At 43.3% G+C, this 16,283-nt stretch overlaps 1 protein-coding gene across 1 annotated transcript in view; it reads left to right on the top strand.

Moving 5' to 3' along the window:
- SLC6A11 (solute carrier family 6 member 11) overlaps positions 1-16,283 on the top strand; it is an 84,495-nt gene that overhangs the window by 52,771 nt on the left and 15,441 nt on the right. The gene's annotated exons all lie outside the window — the stretch shown is intronic.

The raw sequence follows: 16,283 nt of genomic DNA, 5'->3' as shown, positions 1-16,283 counted from the left end.
TGCCAAGCTCTTGGTTTGGTTCCAAGCAAATTCCAGCCGCCATTCGCCAGCAATTAACTCTGAGGCAGAGGGAGCTGGGTCACCCTGAGTTATCATCTCTGCAGGGCTGCCCTGCTCTGCTCATTCAGCCACAAAATCCCTGTTTGTCCTTAAGTGCCACCCCAAATTCCTTCCCGGGGGGTGCGGTCCCATACCCTCGGTAGCTGTGCTTGTGGAATTCCCACCAAAAGAGCTGGGAGTATGGGGAAAGATGAATTTAAAGCTGATTTAATTATTTTACAATTCTATACAATGCCAGAGTAATGACTGTTTCTTGTTCAATACTTTATAATTTCATACTTCAAGGTTGAGGCTACAAGAAAAAAGAAGAAGAGTTTGTATTTGTGAATTTGGAGTCTTTGAGGCTGCAGTAAATAAACGTGTAAGGTCTTGTGACCTACATTTCAGAGGACGTCACTGCAGTGGATTCTGAAACAGTTCACTGCTTGTGCTGCCACAGAATTGATCTGCTGAGGCTTTAGTGATGAGGTGGCCTGGGTGGATTCCTGCTTTTGCTGCCTGGAGCTGTTCTGACAGAGGGAGACGAGTGCTGGTGGAACTCATTTGGGTTTGCTGTGCTCAGAGGGGACACATCCATCCACCCTCAAGTGGTGCTTGCAGACATTGGTTGGTTTTCCATCCCTGGCTGCTCCTCGAGGTGTCCCTGACCTGTTGTGCACCCAGCCAGGGGCAGGGGAGCAGAGGGGCTGGGATTCCCAGGCTCCCCGTGGGACACTGGGAAGATAAAGCCACCCTTGGGGAGCACTCCATGGCATTGTGCTCCAGCCATTGGAATTAGGATGCATTTTAACTGCCCAGATTAAAAGTGGGATTTGTTGCTGTAATCTTTCCCCAAACATCTCGTTTTGGCAACAATAAAAAAAGGACAGTGTGTGACCTCTGCATTGGCTGAACACGTTTTTGTTATGTGTTTATAGCTAAACGAATATCCCTTGCAGCTAAAGTGAAAAAATGGTTTTATTTCCATGTCTTGATAGTAATTTCAATCCTTTCCATTCTATTAAATCTTATGAAACTGAAAATGATGGTTCTCAAATGAAAAAGGATGTTTTAATAAAGTGGTTAATGCTCTAGGTTAACTTTATGGATTTTCACAGTTGTCTGGGCCAGTTTTTGCTGAGTTAGCATGGGATTATCCACATCAGTAGCTTTGAGGAAGGCTGAGTGACTGAAATGGGATTAAATGGGAATAGAATTGAATACTTCCCATCTGTCCTTTTGGATTGTTGACCTGTATTGTCACTACCGATATTTGAAGCAGTGTGTTGCCCCAGATTTCATTTCTCTGTTTTGAGGTTACTTTAGAAAAATAATTAACTCTTGTGTCTTTAGTGTTTGTTCTGCCTAAGCACTCAGTTTTTATTCTGCTTGTGAAGGGCAATATTTAGACTGTTCTGTGGGCAGCATGAAATCAACACAGCCTTCAACAAAGTTTTCCTCTGTGTGATGCAATGGTGGGTCAGAAGTTGTCACTTAGTCTTTTTAAGGGTTTATTAAACACCGGGTTTAGTTGAGGGATTTTTCTAGAGACATTTCTGTTAAATTAAAAACATTTTCCCTTTTGCTTTTTGGTCTTTGGGCAATAAATTGTGGGGTTTTTTAATAAATCAAATATAATAGAATTACTTAGTGGATAATAACTGGAAGCTGAGCCACAGTTTTTGGTGATATTGTAGAAAATTGAATATGTGGAATGGCTGTTCAGAGATTTGCATTTATTTGTGATTCTCATTAAATAGAAGTGTAGGGCACTCTACACTCAACAGTCACTGGTTGTTTTTTTTTTTTCTGTGCAAAGGCAACAAAAAATAAAGAAAAAAGGCTTCTAGACACTGTCAGACCTGGAAATGGAGCTCAGCCCTCCCGATTCCACAGCCAAGGCACCATTCCCTGTTTGGGTGGCACTCAGCCAGGAACTCAGGAGGTCCTCCTGGAACCCTGCCTTGGCTTTGGCAAAAGTCTATAAAAATGGAGATGTAGTGGGTTTAGAGAAATACAACAGAATGTGCTTTTTCACACAATGAATGACTAAATGGTGGAACTTGCTGCTGGAGGATGTGGGAGGCTGAAAGTATCAATTAATTCAATTAATTACGGATGGGCCAATTGTGGACTGTTAAACACAAGAGTCCAGATTTAACTTGGGGTTCTGGCTGGTTTCTGTCCAGCTTTCACTGGGACGTTCCCTGTCCTGGAATGTCCACTCTGCTGGGGCACTCTCTGTGTCCCTGCTGTAAAATAAAGTGGAATTTAAAGTGTATTAAAGTAAACCAAAGCGAATGGCAGCAGGTCAGAAAATTCCTGTTTGAATAGAACCGCCCAAAGCAGGTTCAAGCAGAACAACCCCAGGATCAGTTGGGTTGGAAAAGACCTTTAAAATCATCGAGTCCAACCATAAGCCCAGCACTGCAAACCCCACCAAAGATGGAGTCCAGTCAGGTTCTGAGCTCTCCTAGGATGGTGACTCCACAAGCTCTCTCTGGGCACCCTGTTCCAGGGTTCTACTGCTGTTTCCAAAAGTTTTTCTTAAATTTAGATGGGATTTGTTGTGTTTCAGTTTGTGCCTCTTGTCCTTCTATCAGCACCTCTGAGAGGACACTGATTCCCTGTCCTTTACTCCCTCCCACCAGGTATTTATTTATACACATTTATTTACACTCAAGAATCCCAAGTCCTCTCTCCTCTAACCCGTGCAGTGCCAGCTCTCTCAGCCTCTCAAACCTTTCACATTTTTCAAGATGTAGCAGACCCCCAACCATATCTGGAGCCTTTCACTGGGCTCTGGGAAGTCTCTGCTTCTCATGAGCTGGGATCCCAGCACTGAATTTGTCGTGTTTGGCAGAGGAAAGGGATCACCCGCCTCCCTCAGGGTGATCTCTGGTAACTCTTCCTCATCCTCAGCCCAGGTCTTTGCTGGTCTTTTCTCCAGGGCACGCTGTTGGCTCATGGTCAGCCGGTCCCCTAGGACCTTCCAGGAGGTTGTTCCCTAGAGATTTTTCCAGCAGTGATTTTCTTAAACCACATGTACTCAAGTCTCTAAAGAGTTTTTAGTGACAGATTTTTCCCAAAGTGTTTTTGAATATAAAACCAGGCCTCCTTCACCTTCAACCACGTGGTTGCTGACCACTTAAAAAAGCCCTTAGGAACAATAATCTCTCTTGGGGGGAATTTATCTTTCTTGTTTGCAGTTTCTAAGCTTTACCAGCAGCTCCTGTGCTGGTTCCAGTTCCAAGTATAGAAGGCACAGAAGGCGCAGGCTGTGGAGGGAGAGCGAGGTGAATTCTGCACTGCTAGTGCTATAGAAACTCCATTGGTTTCTTCATTTTTGGAATGCAGCTGCCAGTGGCATCATTCCAGGAGCTGGGCGGGCTCCAGCGTGGAGGTGCCCGCCCAGGGCACTGTGCCAGGGTAGCTGAGAAGGGGAAATCTGTTCTTGCCCTCTGGGCAGGGCCACGGTGCCAAATCCAACTCTGTTCACCCTTGGGCTTGGGTTGTTTTTGGTGGCAGCTGGAGCCAGGAACTGTGCTCTGCGGAGTGTTCCTCTGCTCTCCAGGGAGGGGACACAGAGATTTCCTCACCATCACCTGCTGGCTGCAGGTTCTGACAACAGAGGTGTGTGAGCAGAGACTGCAGGCAGGAAAAACATAACTCAGCATCAAGGACATCTTCCCCAACACAGAGGAATCACAGAACCACCAGGCTGGAAGAGACCTTCATGATCATCCAAGCCCTAACACCTCAACTAGACCACAGCACTGAGTGCCACATCCAGTCTTCTTTGAAACACATCCAGGGATGGTGGCTCCACCAGCTCTCCGGGTAGACAATTCCAGTACTTGATCACCCTTTCTGTAAAAAACTGTTTCCTAATACCCAGCCTCTATTTCCCTTGGCACAGGGAAGACTGTGCCCCTGGTTCTGTCATTACCTGGAGAAAGAGACCAACCCCACCTGAGCACAGCCACCTTTCAGGCGCTCTGGAGTGATAAGGTCACCCCTGAGTCTCCTTTTCTCCAGGATGAACAACCCCAGCTCCCCCAAGCCCTCTGAGGAACGACTGAGGGAGGGATCTGATGTGATCTGAGAAAGTGGGAATGAAATTTTTACTGTTCCAAACAGCCTTTAGTGCTGGAGCTGCTGCTGTAGGAAATGTGAGAACAAACAAACAAGAACAAAAGAAGAGTATAACCATGGAGGACACATTTCAGGAGAGCTGTTTCCACCAGGGCTGGTCTTGCCCTGGGTTGCTGGTGCCCATCACATCCTCATCCCAGGAATTAAGTGGAGCTGTTAGAGCTCACTGCAGGATGCAACCCAGGGGAAAAAACTGTATTATTGGTATGCAAAACCAAACCACTCTCTGATATCCCTTGACAAAACTGCCCAGTTGAAGAAAGTTGTTTTTATCAGGAGTTATGAGGTGTTTGTTGCTACCCTAAGTCACAATTAACACCTCGGGTGGCCTGAGGTCATGCAGGGATCTCAGCAGGGAACTTCTCTGTCTCTGTGACAGTTTACCCAAGGGACAGTCTCTGTATAAGTTTATTTTTCCCTAGTTTCTCCAACTGGCCCAATACCCCACTGCCACCTTCAGGGTTCTTTTAGCAGTCAGGGAATTGCTTTGTCCTCTAAGGGTTTTCAGGGGAGAACAAAGCTCTAATGAACACAGTTAAGCTTTGGTGAGACAAATTTTGATTTACTGCTTAGAAAATTTAAATATATTCCTGCAGGCTGCTTTTTTATTTAGATGAGTATTTGTAGCATACATTTGATTATGCCAACCCAGCTCAATTTTAAGGTCTTTAAAATGTAGGGGATGAGATTTTTTTTCTCCAATTTTTACTCTGCTTATTGCATCCTCGAGCCCATAATTTGCCAAATACTACATTAAAGTAGTAGAATATATTTATATATTAACTCTTCACATATTTTATTTAGTTTAAGAAATATTCCTGCAAGCAAAAGAAGCTGATAAAATAGTCTTTTAGTTGCATTTCTTGTTTTCATGAATTCCAGTTCTGCAAAATCTAACAAGGTAAAATCCAGGCTCCTGGAAATGGATGGGAAAAATTCCTTTGAATTTTGTGTCCTAACATCACAGAAACTGCATCTATTTGAAATGCAAAAATGAAAAAAATTTAAGCATTCAGTAGTGAGGCAGCAGATTCTTTTCTGAGCATCCTTTTCTCTGTTTTTTAAAACTGCACAGTGCTAAATGTAAGTTGACCTTACACAGAGACATTTGCATGTGATGAATTAGACATGAAAGGTGTTTGAGGTGAAATATGGAGCTTGAGTAGAATCTGCAGGACTTGAAATGGTCTGGGATCTTCAGGGCTCACTGAAAATCACTGGGGATTCCTGAAGAGCAGGAAAAACCCCAAGAGAGTGATTTTCATTGCTCATATAAGAAACAGAGAGAAAATAGGCTCCTCTGAAAGGAAGGAACTGCAGTGTTTTGGGGAAAAAACTGTGCTTTTGATGTGTGACCTTCCTTAGTGGTGCAGAGGGTTTGTTCTAAAGGCAGCAGTTCTGTTTTCCCAACACAAACTGAACCCACTCTGGGAGGATCTTTTGGTGTCAGATATTTATACAAGGTTTAGGCTGTTTTCAGTAATGGGAAGAATTTAAGATAACCTATCCTCATGCTTCTATAACTCTGTTTTCTTCTGTTTTGAGCTGTTCTTTCTAAACCCTTTGTTAGGAGTTCAGTTTATAGACAAGTATTCTTCAGGTGGCTTAAAAAGAATCCCTGAGAATTATTATTTTTAAAGAAATTAGTTTAAATAACATTTCACCCAATGTTATATAACCGAAGTATATTTTCCTCTTCATTTCTGAATGAAATCTTTGAATAATGTTCATAACCAAAACATTTCCCCTTTGCAAATATTTCAAGTATCAGTGCTGAATGTTGTGTTTGACATCTCCAGTGTTCCTCAGGCTGAAGGAGACACTAAAGAAAGTAAGAGGAGTTAATGAAAAAGCTACTGAAGGAGGGTTTTTGTTACTGGGATATTACAATTGAGAAGATCTGTAATAGAAATTGCATAGTTTGAAGTGATCAACTTGGTGAGAGGAGATGGAACCCCCCTGCCTTTGTTAAATCTCCTGTGTCTCCCTGAAAAACCTAAAAGCCAAACCCACCCTGCTTTCAAATATAACGCAAATAGAATATTTGAAGAATAAACACCTTAAAACCATCTTGGTTTAGATTCAGAGCAGTGCAGAAATCACTCAGGGTCATCTCTCCCATCAATGCCTCAGCTGAATTAAGTGTAAATATTTTGAAACCCCTGTGAGTGCATTCTGGTGGGTGTGGGAGCTGCCAGATCTCTCATCCTGACAGCACTTGTTGGTAGTGTTTCACTAAAGTGGAACTCTAATCAACACCCTCATTTTAAAAATTAGTTGACTGCACTTCCTGCATTTATTTTTAAAAATTGAGCATCTTTATTTATCATTTGTAGGAAATGACATTAATGATGCCTACAAGACCTGGTGAATTCTGGTGTCTCTGAAACACTGAAAATATATGAAAGATACATGGAATACTTGGAATATGAAAAGAGAAAGAAAAGCAGTGATTATTCTTTTTGCTTTTCCATATCATACACAGAATGAAAATAAAACTTTTATTTCTAAATGCCTGAAGCTTGATATATTAAAAAAATAGGAGAAGGTGAAAATTTTCATGCTTTTAAAGCAAAAGGGCTCTCCAGCACACTGGACCATGGGAATGCTCAGCAGTCAGGGATTTTACCTTCCCAGAGGATGGGGTGACTTTCCATACCCAACAACACCTCAGAATAACAAGGCAGAGCATCCTCCTGCCATGAACCTTTTGTACTTAAGGGAAATGAATAAGTGAAGAAAAAGAGATATTGGGATTTAATGATGCTTTGCCTCTTATTGATACCTTTTTGAAAGGGGATACTGTGATTAAATATGTGATTAAATATCTGTACCTTTCCAGAAATATTTCCAGCTTACCAGTTTCCCAAAGTTAAGTGCTGAAGACAAGTTTTGTTTCCCATCACTCAGACACAAAATGGTTCTAGATACTTTTCCCCCAAAAATCATGTTATCATAAGGATATAAGTGAATTTATATGAATAATATCTCTGGGATATTCTGTGTACCTTATACTCCCAGGTATCTCCTTCCATATGCTCCAGAACTAAAGGAATGGAAAGCTGATAGATATTTCAAGAGGTTTGAATCCTGCCCTCAGAAAATGCTGACAGGAAAGTGAATTTAAAGCCTCTGGATTTCCCTGTCTCCTGTTGTGCCAGGTCGAGTGAGGTAACTTTGAGGATGAAAACAGATAAGGCCAGAATCAAAGAGAGCCACAGGCTCAGGAGACTGAAAGTGCAAATCAAAGACACTTTTGTACCTCTCAGAACCCTGCTCTGGGTTTGGTTGCTGCCCTTCCCACAGCCCCTCATCCCTGCTCTCTGGAGGAAGCATTCCAGTTTTCTCAGCCAGCACTCTGCAGTGGACAGGGATAAAGTTTATTTATTTATTTTTAACCTATGCACAATCACAGAGTGGTTTGGATTGGAAAGGATCTTGCAGATCACCCAGTGCCACCCCAGCCATGGCAGGGACACCTCCCACTGCCCCAGGCTGCTCCAGCCCCAGTGTCCAGCCTGGCCCTGGGCACTGCCAGGGATCCTGGGACAGCCACAGCTGTCTGGGCACCCTGTGCCAGGATTTTCTGTCCCCTCCTCTCTGTGATCACTGTCATGATTTACTCAGGGAAGTACAACTGCACTTTGTGGTTGCTTCTCTTGGAATCACACCAAGGCAACCAAGATACCCCTAAACTTTGGATTAAGGACTGCAGGAATATTTCACTTGTGGAAAGCAGTGAGAGGGAGGAAGAGAATTGCTCCTGTAGGTCCTTTAAGGATCCTCAGCCTGCTTTGCTCCAGCACTTGGTTTTCCACATTGGATGCTGTCACAGGAACATGCAACTGGTATGGCTCCAGTACGGAGGAAGGTCCTGTCCCATTTTAACTGGGTGGTACTTGGCTGGAAACAGCCCCTGGGAAATTAGCATTTCAATACCTGTAAAGTGATCCCAGCTATAGTGCTGGGCTCCAAAGGCAGCAATGAATAAACAGAACTCCCAGTCTTTAGGTCCTTCTTCTCCCGAGTTTCCATTCTCCCAATGAATTTGCTGTATTCAGCCCTCTGGAAGTGACATTAGCAGAAGGTAGCAGAGAGACTGCCTAGCAACCCACAGAAATCCCAAAGAGAGGTGGAAAGGAAGTGATTTTCATGTAATTATTCACCCCTACAAAAGCTGTTGTCAGGTAGACACTAGAAACATAGCTGTTTTATTCTTCCCCTAACCTACTTTGAATCTTTTGAGAATCACTACCATAAAAGAGAAGGAAAAAGAGCTTAATTCAGCCATTTTCTGCCTGGCCGTTTAAGTGGTGTTTTCCTGCTCTAATGAAGGCTTGCTTTCAGAAGCTGTGTTGTTTAGAAAGCCCTGGGTAGTAAACTTCAGACACCAACTCACTCCTGTATCCAAAACGCACCATTTTTCTTGCTGCTTCCCCACAATGCGCAGTTCATATTTTGTTTGGGTTTAGTTCCCCATTTAATGGCATTTCTCACTGAGTTGGGAGAGATAAATTTATTTTTTTTTCTCTAAGAAGGCATTTGGGGACAGGGGGCAGGGGCTAAAAAGCTAATTTATTTTAGGTAACGTGGTTGGTGCCAGGCTGCTTGGATCCAGTGGGATTTTTCCTTTATTTTCTTCAGCCAGGCACCCCAGCTTTACCCTCAGCCACAAATCCTTGGAGCTGAGGCTGCTTGGAGATAACTGAGGGATATTTTTGTGCTATTCTTGCCATCTGGAGAGGAGCCTGGAGGAGCTGAGCTTCACTTGGCCAACATCACACCAAACACTTTTACATCAGTGCCTGTCACAAGTGCTGCCCCTTCAAGCAGCCCGAGGCACATCTTCAGTGGATAGTCTGATTTATATCCTTGTTTCTCTACATTCTCACTCCCAGCAGAGGTTCAATAAATGCAGCAAGGATAAAAGGCATTGAAAGCTGACTTTTAAAGGGCTCTATTCATTGGAAAATAAATATATCAGAAGTATAAGTTGTATCAGAGATTGTATTTGTTGAGGCAGCGACATCCAGAGTTATTTATTGTGAAGAACATCCTAAAAATCCTCAGAGCTTTAACCTGTGGCTGTAGCTGAAGCAATATTCTGTTTTAAAATTGTGTTATAATAGCCTGTATTACTCTCTGTGTGTTCCAAAATTCTAGTTCCAAGTGGAAAAATGTATTTTCATACTCAGCAATAAGGTTTTCATTGGGACCCCGGGGATTAAGTGGTTTAATTTTATGAAATAACTTCTTTCATCTCATTTTTAAACACAAAATGTCTTTTAAATTAACTGTCTCCTGAAGATTTGTAGATTTTTGTTTTTTTAAAAAAAACCTAAACATATACCAAGCCTATTTTATAGTCAAATAAATTCTTATATTTGACTATTTTTTAGTCAAATCTGAAAAACTACACAAGTACCACATCTGTGTTGACAATATGGGAAAATGAATTTTATTCTTCCGTGTTTGATTTTGCCTGCAGGATCGATAGGAATGAGATATAATCAGTGTCCTGCTAGTCAGGGAGCAGCAGGATGCATGCAAGGAATGGATTTATTCCCTTTGAACGTCTGCATCCTCCAAGTGTTTGGGTGGTTTTGCAAATGGAACAGAACCTTGACCTCTGAATTCTGTATTTTGGCAGCTGCACAGCCCAGACACTCAGCCGATTTCTATGTTCGCTGCTGTTTAGGAAAAAATTTCACTTGATTGCAAGAGAGTGACTAGAGAGTAAATGCAAACTGGTTCATGTTATTTTCCCTGCCTCTGCACAGGGATTTGTGAACTGTGTTTTGCAGAATCTGAAGGTGCTGCACCTTCCTGCTCAGCGTGGCTGGGCAGATGTGGAGCCTCAGCCTCTTCTCCATCCATTTCACAAAGCGCTCTGCACTGAAAATGCCCCAACTGCATCTCTGCCTGCCTTCCTGTGGGGGGGGAGGTGTCATGTGAATATACAATTTTTCTGCTTGAGGAACACGGGAAGTGTTCAAAGAAGCAGTCAGGTGAAGATGTGTTGCCTCCCTCCCAGTGTGTGGATTTCTCATCCCACGCTCCCCCTGCTGTCACACCAGGTCCAACAGAGGAGGCTGTGATGTGGTTGAATGTTCTTTATAATGAAAAAGCCAGAAAAAATAAAAGATCACTTTCTTGGAATAAGATCAGAAGTAAAATGCTTAGTCCTCCACTTCTACCTATTTCAGTATTATTCCTGGAAATACATGTATATATCTATACATAAAGATGGGACTTGTAGCAGAGGAATGTCATAAAATGCAATTTAGAGAATGATTCTTTACATTGCACATTACAGCAGAATAATTCTCAGTTCCCTGGTGTCACCAAAAGTTCATCTTGGGGATAAAATTGCCCTTTATTACAGAGACCTGGGATCTAAATCTGGAAAAGGAGTGTTGTACGTGGAAAATCTTAAAGTTCAGCAAGGTCAGAACACCCTGGTGGGATCTGTTTCTCCATGAGAGTGAACCCTGAATTTTTGGGTAGGTTCACAGCATGACCACCTCATGTTTTCTGTGGGGTGAAAACAGAAATTTCACCTGGTTTTCAATCCTATCTCCTCCCAGTCAGGTGTTCCAGCTGGGCGCTGAAAACAGCTTGAATGAACCCACTGATAGAAAAGAACTTCCCAGGATATTGGAGATGAAAGCACAAGGTGAAATTGGGACTTTGGCTTCTTCCCAAAGCTATTAGAAGGCTGCATTTTTATATTTTATTTTTTTTAATATTTTTTGGGGGGTGGGGATTTCCTATAGTTTATGTCAGAAATTATTCTGAGCTCTTCCAGCAGTGCTTGGAGCTGCCAAAGGCAGCACTCCTGGAACCTCTCCCACCTCCTTCTGGAGGAGAAGATGGAAGCCTTTGTTAGGGAGAGGTCTGGCAGGTACTTGTGATTCTCCAAAAGCTTCTATTAGTGCTTTAATTAAACCTGCTGCTAATTGCCCCATGTCTGATGGGGTGACTCTTTAAGTGCAGATGTTGCCTCAGGGACAAGACCTCACATTTTGATGGTTTCCTACAGTCTTGTCACACCTAAACCTATCTGGCAACAGGTTGTTTAATTCAGGCATTTGTGATAGAAGTCTGCAATTATTCTATGCCCTAACCTTGAAATTTCATTTATTATCTCCTGACAGCCACCGCTTTATTTTTAAAATTCTAATTTGAAACCAAAGGCAAACTGCCTTTTAAAATACGAACAACTGCTGAGATTCATCAAAAAGCAATGAATAATTTAAATTAAAAGAATATCTGGAGTGATTTCTTGTTCTCTGATAACAAAATGGGAAATAAATTACTGTCAACATTTAGAACATCATGTTTTAAAGAGCAAGCACAGGTTTTAACTGGTCTGTGAACTCTCCCGTATTCTCAGGCAGTGCTTCATGATGGGACTGTCATTAACATTCTGGAATTAAGGATGCTTTGAACTTTGGTGTTCAACCTCACTGCTAAGAATGAGGAAAAAAATAAGTGGGTATTTATGATGTTACATCCCTGGGATGCAGATTCCAGCCAGGGCTTGGGCTTCAATGTGAAATGAATGCCCTTGATTTTGACAGGAATTCTCGAGGAAGCAAACAGCTGTGTGGGCTGTAGGAAAGGCCAGGGACACACAGAAAACCAATATATTAATTTTATTTCCTGGAGAATCCTCCTGCTGCTCCATTGTTGTTCCTATTTATATGGAGCCCCTTGGATGTGGCAGCTCCCTCAGCTCAGCCATTACACTGGAACCCCAGACTGTCACCTGAGCAGTGTCACAAGGACCTGGTGCCACTGAGAAACCTGTGCAATGGAATTTAGAATGCTGCCAAAAGAGAAGGGGGGACCTGTGTGCTGCTTTACCCACACAAGAGAAACTGCACATCAGCCCCTGGGCTGTAAAATGAACCTTCTCAGGTGACAAAAGATTATATTTTCTTTTTTTAAGAAGCCCTGCCTATCTTTTGAGAGGATCAGACTGAAAATAGCTGCCTGATTTTTCCCATGTTGCCCAGACATGGAATAATTTTACACAATTTTTTTTTACACAATTACAAAACATTTTTTGAGTTATTCAGCTGTTTGTCATGGAGGAAGTATAAAGTAAGATTGGTAAAGTCAGAGTGTCCTGGGAGATGCTTCATGCATCCACAGAAAGATTCCCTAACAGCTGCACTGTAGCTTGTTCAAAATATATCCAGAGAGCACAGAAAGTAAAGGGAAGGTACAAGGTTAGAGGAACCCATGGAATTTGAGAAATTCCTTTGGGTGAGCACCATTATTTTTTATTCCATGCATGATGGGAATAATCAACATCAGCATATCGCACAGGTTGTCCAAGAGGTCTCTGCTTTGTTCAGGCACTGAGCTCATCTCAGTGATGCAAGACTTTGTTTTTTCCCTCTCACTCCTTTCTTGGCCCTCTAAATTCCCTGCCTAAGGCTTGACTATCACAAAAAAAATAGTCTTGCAAAAGGACTTATTTCTGCAGTGGCCATGTGCTTCAGACACCTAATTTATTTTATTTTCAGTGTATGGTATGACCCCATCTTAATGACAGAAAGACATTTACATTGAGAGTAAAACGAAGGGCTGTCACTCTTCTGGGGATTTTCAGTTTGAAGTTGGTTTGTTAAACTGTGGGTTTTTTCAGTTGTCCAGGAAGTGACTTTAATTCACTTTATCTGCAGCAATGAGTGCTCAGGAAATTTGTCCTTTGCTTTGGACACCCATTAGGGGATAGCCAAGTCAAGGAGCATATGAGACAAAGTTGCTTGAAGTGATTTATGGATATAACATCCCATAGAAACTTTATGGCAGGGACATGAAAAGAACCTAATTCTCCAGAGCACGGTTCTGTTGTCTGCTCTACAGCACATCCCACTTCTTTCTGCCTTACCCTGCTGTCCTAATTTGAAAGACAGGTGTTTGCTAAGGAAAGCAGAAGTCTCCCTTTGGACTGAAAAATGTGATCCTTCCTTCCTACAAATTATGATTTTGAAATTAAGGGAGCTCTCAGGCAAAGATATGGGGGTAGGAATAACAGTTCTTTACTAGTATAACTAACAAGACAAACAAGAACAGCAACAGCTATGAAATTACCCACAAACAGAAGAGTAACTCAGTCCCAGTGTTTTTTGGCTGCAGGCACCTTTTCCCTGAGCTGCAGTTCCCGGTGCTGGGGGCGGGCGGCTCCCGCAGAGCCGCAGGAGGGCTGGGGGTGATGGCAGAGCTGTCCCAGGGGGAGAGAGAGATGGAGAGAGAGCCCTCTGCTCACGGTGTGGGTCCTGGTGCTCAGCAGAGTGCTGGATGGTGGCAGGTTACAGTGAGAAGGCAGCAGGGCAGGGTCCGACAGCAGTGAGGATGGCTCCCGGTGCTGGGATGACAGGGATGGGCCAGAGGCGGCGATCGTCCTTCTCATCCGAACTCCGCGGGGGGAAAGGGCCGAGCCAGAGCCTTCCTTCTCCTCTTCTGGATGTTTGAATATCGAGGGATTTCCCTTTTCCCTCCCCCTGCCATGAGGGCCCAGTCAACAGGTACCTCAGCATGACAGTGGAGAAAATTCCACAGAGGGAAAAGGGAAAGAACCAACCCCCAACACCTGCTTTCATTGCATGAGCTACAAAGGAGGCAAGGGACCCTCCAGACAGCAGCATCTTGTGTTTGGCCAGCTCAGTTCATCTCCGTGGGCAGAGAAAACACTCATGGAAATGGAGATTGTGTCCTAGACCTGCCACAAGAAGGCCAAATTGAGGTTACCCAGACAGATTAAAACAGGGGCATTGACAGATTTGAGAGCTGGATGTTGCAGAGCAGCACTTTCTGGTTTTACTAGAAAATGCTCTTGTTTATTGTTTTATAAGGTTCTGTCTTTGGAAATTGCGATTTTTCAAATATTAGGGTTATTTATCAAAGTTTTTGTGCTTCAATTTTAATCTTGTTTTGGCATGGAAACATTTTACATGAGATGCAAAAAGCTAAAATAGTCTAGTTCTGTCCTTCAAGGTAGGAGCTGATAGAAGCTATAAAACGGTTCCAATCCCAAGTTTGTGAGTGCTAAATGGAATTAATTATCATTGACCTAGGGGTTTTAAAGGTCCAAAGTTCATAAAGTACCAACAGGGTGTTCTCTGGTGCAGGTCCTTTCCTCTGGACTTATGGCACAAAAGGATTGGGCTGTGTCACCTTTCAGGCCAATGCCCTCTTCTTTCCCAGCTGCTGCCCCAGGTTGGCCTCTCTCTGTGCCCCCTCCCTTCAGAATGCCATTGTTCTGCCTGGAAATGGGAACACCTTCTGGTTTAAGCCAGACTCAGCACTTTCAGAAATATCCCATAATGGTCTTGTGGCCATGAGCTAGGTGGGTGGTACCTGGTTTGCCCCTGGATTGCCCCTGGAATTGGGATTGGTGTCTGCAAGAGCCCATCTATAACCATGACCAGTTGGAATGAGAACAACTTCCCCTGGGTGCCCTTTGTGGATGCCCAGGCTGAGGTGACATGGACTAATAAACCATTTGGGACCTCACCAAATTCTCCAGCCACTAACTGAGTGCTGCAGTCTGAATGTCAGGTGGTCCCTGGCTGTTGGGCAGGGAGATGGAGAACTGATCTGAAATGTCACCTTCAAGGCTTCAGTGTTGGTGTGTCTGGCAATGTACACCAGGGTTAGTCCAGCTCTTGTGTTTTTTCAGCCACAGAAAATCTGCCTGTGGTTTCTACATTTGTGCTCCTGATTGCCACTTTGCTGATTGCTTTTTGCCATTTTAGACACCTGAACAGATTAAATGTCACTTGTCCTCTGAGTGTACAACCCAAAAGAAGCTATACAGATTGTATTATTCCATTCAGCAAATCAAATCACTTCTCCATTCCTAGTTAAACATCAACCCTAAGTTCTGAGGGAATTTCTAGACTGATGCCATAGAGTGCAACAAAAGCACTCCTCAGTCTGATTCCAGTTTTACAGAATATGTGAATGTTTCCTTGCAGAAGATGTTCCCCATAGAGTGTTTGCCACTTTTTAGGCTGAATCCCTCTGGGGATGTGACGGTCTTTGTTTCCTTTGAGGGAAATAGCATCACTTGTGGACAGAGTTGATCTGCTTTTCCGCCTGGGACAGGAGTTCCAGAGGGATGTGCTGTGCCCCTCTGCTCCCTTCCAGCACAGTTCTCCTTTGCCCCCAGTTCAGCAGGACTGGCATTCCAGGGATGAGCCCTGTGGGAGCTGTGCCAGCAGGAAGGGCTGTGCTCCTCTGAGTGCTCTGCCCTGCAGCTGTGGGACGACAGGAAGGGAAGGATCCATGTGCTCATCCAGTTTCCCAGCTTTTGTCTGGTGCATTTTCAGCTGACCCACACTCCTCACAGCTTTTTGGGAGCTTCCAGTCCTGTTAAAGAGCCTGTCTGTCAAAAGCCTCTCTGTGTGCAGCTTTTCCTCAGCAGTGGTGCAGCTCTGGGATGTAGCCAGCTGTGTCTTATTTGGTGTGACAGCAACGAAACCCTTCAAGCCTCTGATGTAAATCAAAGGTGATCTTAATGTTATTTCTAAACAGGAACACTCAACAACTCCAGAGAGCAAGGTCTCACTTGATCAGATGTAAAATGTGTGTCTAGGAGGATTTTATGGCTGTTATTAGTCCTGAAATTATTCCCTGTGTTCCCTCTTCCCTGACTCCAAGTTCAGCAGGGAATGGCTGCACAGCCACTGCCTCTGATTAAGCACTCAGGGTTTGGGGTTTTGGTTGCTCTGCTTTAACAAAGGACTTAAAGTGATCTTTTATCCCAGGAAAACAGGAGCAGGATTTTATTGGATTGCAGTTGTGTGGGTTTGGGTTCTCCATATCACTCCCATCTTAAAAACAGGACTTCAAGGGGCACCTTCAGCTCCAGTGGGAGCACATCAAAGTGTGAAAATAAAGTGAAATAAATTGCTTTGTTGCAGTAATTTTAAAGTAAAATGAGCCTGCTCATTTATGTTCCAAGGTTGCTCTGAGGAGAATATCACTACGTTATCACTTCCTTTTCCTTTTCTCTGATTTAAAATTGTTTGCATCACTTAAGGATATAAATGTTCCCACAACAGCATTAC

The sequence above is a fragment of the Cinclus cinclus genome, chromosome 12 (genome assembly GCF_963662255.1).
Source record: "Cinclus cinclus chromosome 12, bCinCin1.1, whole genome shotgun sequence".
NCBI lineage: Eukaryota > Metazoa > Chordata > Aves > Passeriformes > Cinclidae > Cinclus > Cinclus cinclus.
Note: the sequence above shows the minus strand (reverse complement) of the source record. Positions and strands in the feature narration are given on the sequence as shown.